At 37.1% G+C, this 3959-nt stretch overlaps 1 protein-coding gene and 1 non-coding gene across 3 annotated transcripts in view; one reads left to right on the top strand and one right to left on the bottom strand.

Annotated features, from left to right (window-relative positions):
- The window catches only part of LOC103731712 (ATP-binding cassette sub-family G member 2), a 70114-nt gene that overhangs the window by 53247 nt on the left and 12908 nt on the right, over positions 1 to 3959 (bottom strand). The window lies entirely within an intron of this gene.
- Positions 1282 to 1404, top strand: LOC115069782. The gene has a single exon (XR_003849020.1). It is a non-coding gene; the product is annotated as a small nucleolar RNA SNORA40 (small nucleolar RNA).

The following is a 3959-nucleotide window of genomic DNA, read 5'->3' as shown; positions in this document are numbered from 1 at the left end:
AATGAAATGGAGATCTTTTTTAAAGTTTAAAACCTCATTTAATTTTATGTCTTATAGGGGTTATATGGAGTACAATATTGTATAAATGTATCAATTCAACTGTAAACCTAAAAATTTACAGCCAATTTTGAAAGACATGCAACTTAGCTCTGAAACTGTTATTGAATATGTCAATGCTGTTGTAATGAAATGCTTCTTCTAATTATATGGTTATTAAATAAATAATTTAAAAAACTCATACAATTTCATGTCTTAAAGGGCTTATACTGAGTAAAATATTGTATAACTGTATTAATTCAACTGCAAACCTAAAAATTTATACCCAGTTTTGAAGGAGATGCATCTTAGCTCTGGAAATTGTTATTGAATATGTCAACACTGTTGTAATGTAAAACAAAAGTTAAGAAAGGAATTCTAGATAGGCTGACTAGATTCAGCAGATGGACAAGCACTAGGGAACAGCTGGGGGTGCCGACAACACAGTGGACAGTAACAGATGACAGTGTATATGGGTTCCAGTGTGGGGGGTGCTATGGGAGGGTGCCATTTGGGAAGTGGTATATAGATGAATAAGATTGTTTGGGATGTTCTGTATGAAATACACACACAAAAAAAAATCAACAAATAAAAAAATGAGTTATATTTGAGGAAGAAGCATAAAAATTTGCTTCATGTTAATTAGTAGAGGTGAAAAACATTACCATTGAAATCTACCTGATGACTTTATATCCATGCTCAGGTGCAAGGATCCAAGCATAACTGACTGTGACTAGTAATAATCAAATACATAGAGATTAGAGATGTATGTGCAAACATCTAAGTGTTAGTAGCATTAAAAATGAGTTTTTCTGTATGAAACAATATATTTTTAAATGAAATGGAGATCTTTTTTAAAGGTTAAAACCTCATTCAATTATATGTCTTATAGGGTTTATACTGCATACAATATTGTATAACTGTATTAATTCTTGTATAACTGTAATAATCAGGAACAACAATACTTTACAGCCACTTTTGAAAGAGATACATCTTTGCTTTGGAAATTGCTATCGAATATGTTAATGCTGTAATGAAATGCTTCTTCTAATCATGTGGTTATTAAATAAATAATTTTAAAAAGATCCTAAAAAATACAAAAAAATTAAGTGTAAAGATTAAATAAATCAAAGCAATAGCTAAGCAACTTAAGATTTTAAAGCAGAAACTGAATGTTAACTATAAATTAGGCTTTAAATGTTTTATTAAAATTATAAAAGCCCCCTTAAAATTTAAATAGAGGGGAGGACTTGTGTGTTTGTTCAACTGGAGGACAAAGGCATAAAAGACAGGTACAAAAAAAATCCTCTTTCGCAACCCTGAACTTGTTGTTCAGTAAGGGTTTTGATGCATACAAGAAGGACTATGACAAGACAGCTCAAAATGATGGTGTTGAGAGAAAAGATAACATAGGAATGAGGTGCACTCTTGGCTGGCAGCCTCAGGGCCAGGGTGCATGGACTCCCAAGGCACTGAACGTGTGCAATGGACCATGTGAGAAACCTTATTACATGAGATGAATGTTTGCCTGACCATATTGATCAGTGCTTGTGTACTGATCTCAAAATTCTGAACTTGGGACTTTGCAAGTAAGAAAGAAAGAAATTGGCGGGCCAAGATGGCCACACGGTCAGAGCAATGTTGGCAACAGCAACTCTCAGCACAAGGACTTAACATGTGACTCTGGGCCTCTTAGTTTATTAAGAATCTTGATATTTCTATATTGACCTCAAAATTCTGAACTCAGAATTACAGATCACTGATGCGCTGATGAGATATGATTTCCCTGGCACCCAGTTTAGGGGTTTTATGTAAGTTAGATGGGGGTTTTCATTTTCTAATAGAAACATGAAGTCAGGAGGGGAGGGGGATAGAGTGAGGGTGGAGATGGGGAGAAGGTATGAATATAATCAAAATTCACTGTATGAAATTCTTGAATCAATAACATTTCGCTTAAAAATTTAAATAGGAGGAATATTGTAAGCTAACAGTCAAACAGCACTCCCTTATGGCCCCGTGAATCTGAAAGAAAACACCTGATCCATGATAATAGAAGCTAGAATGGCAGAAGAGAGTCACAGTATAGAGAGGAGAGGAAATATAAAATCCACAATAATAGACATTGTATTTCCAAAGGAAACAGACTCCAGGAGTGCTTAACAAAACAGAAAGAATAGGGAGAATCCCTCTCCCTGTGGTGCTGGGGCCACAAACAAAAGAGGGAAACTGAGAGCTTTTCTATACACAAAAAATGAACAAATGACAACAGATGCTGATAAGGGTAAAGCAGAGCCCTTACATATCGCTGGGGAGGGGCAAAGTAGTGCAGGCAGTAAGGAAATTAGTGTGAATGTTCCTCCAAAATCTAAAACATAAATTTAAGTATGATACAGCTGTACCAGTTCTGGACATACATCTGAAGGATAGATATCACAATATTACAGCATCTCTTGAACATCCATGCTTATTGCTAGACTATTCATAGTAGCTAAGATATGGAACCAGCCTAGATATCTGTCAAAAGATAGATAGATAAAGAAAATGTGGGACATATGCACAGTATAATTTTATTCACTATAAAGAATTATGTCATTGGTAGGAAAATGCATAGAACTGGAGATCATCATGTTGAGTGAAATAGTCCAGACTCAGAAGGACAAATGCTTGCTCTCATATATAGAATCTAGATTTTAAATACACATATGTGCTTGTGTTTGTGTTTGTGTGTTCTGTTGTGTGTGTGTGAGTATGTGTATGTGCCATGAAAGTAGAACAGGGACAATAAAGGGAACGGAGAGGCTGAGCGAGAGGGAAGGCAGAGCAGAGAGGGTAAGCAGGTAATGAAAGACAAACGCTTTCATATGCAGAAGCATTTAGATACACACACCAAAATGTGACAAGAAAACAGAAGGGGGATTATTTGTGGGGAAGAGTGGGACCAGAAGGGAGGGCAGTGGGGGAATGAGTGAGAGCAAGGTGCAATGCTATGTCTAAAGATATCACAGTGAAACTATTTTGTACGCTAATTAGCAATCAACTAGTTTTAATTTTTTAAGCCAAAATCCTTCAAGAGGAACTCTGTTTATGATACAGCAGGTGTTCTAAACAATCCTCTTGAGAAACTGAAAGAACAGACAAAACTGGAAAGAATTATGTGAAGATCTCACTGATGAGAGCAGCAAAGGCTGCTGGAATTTGAGCCAAAATCATGGGAAGGATGAACAGCACTAAGCCCCAGCCCCCACTCCCACCCTGTGCCCTTCCTCTCCGGGTATTTCCACGCACAAACTCAGCACACATGGAGCAAGTACCAAGTAATGGGGCGGAGGAGCTGAGCAAGTTTATTTCTGAAACTTTAATATTCTTGAGCAAACATTTCAGCATTCTCTCCACTAGAGAGACAAATTTTGACTGAAGGGCCTAGCGAAGACAAGGAGCCCTCAATTGAAACTGCAGCCATTTTGAGATCTGTAAGCTGGCCTGGGAATATTGGCAAACCTGTAATAGACCAGCCTATACACGATCAAGGCAATCTGTTCAGATTTTGTTAGAAGTTTCTATCAAAAAATTATCAAATATAACAAAAAACAGGACTTAATCTTCAAAACAGAAAAAAAAACCACCTGCAAGTTTGATATGGGAGAGTTCAGGCCACTGTGGGTCCCACTATCCTGGGCAGGTGGGCCTGGGTTAGGTAAAAAAAAACAGCTGAGCAAGTCAGGGGGAATAAGCCAGTTAGCAGCATTCCCGAATGGTCTCTGCTTCAGTTCCTGCCCTCAGACTCTTACCAAACATAAACCAGCAAGAATATCAAATAATCTGTTTTCTCCAAATATTTCATTCCTTGCTTGAGTACTGTCCAGAGGATAAGGAAGATGGAATGCTAGTAAATTAACAAACCTAACAGTCAGGAACCAAAATGT

Source organism: Nannospalax galili, unplaced genomic scaffold (genome assembly GCF_000622305.1).
Source record: "Nannospalax galili isolate Female #2095 unplaced genomic scaffold, S.galili_v1.0 scaffold1791, whole genome shotgun sequence".
NCBI lineage: Eukaryota > Metazoa > Chordata > Mammalia > Rodentia > Spalacidae > Nannospalax > Nannospalax galili.
Note: the sequence above shows the minus strand (reverse complement) of the source record. Positions and strands in the feature narration are given on the sequence as shown.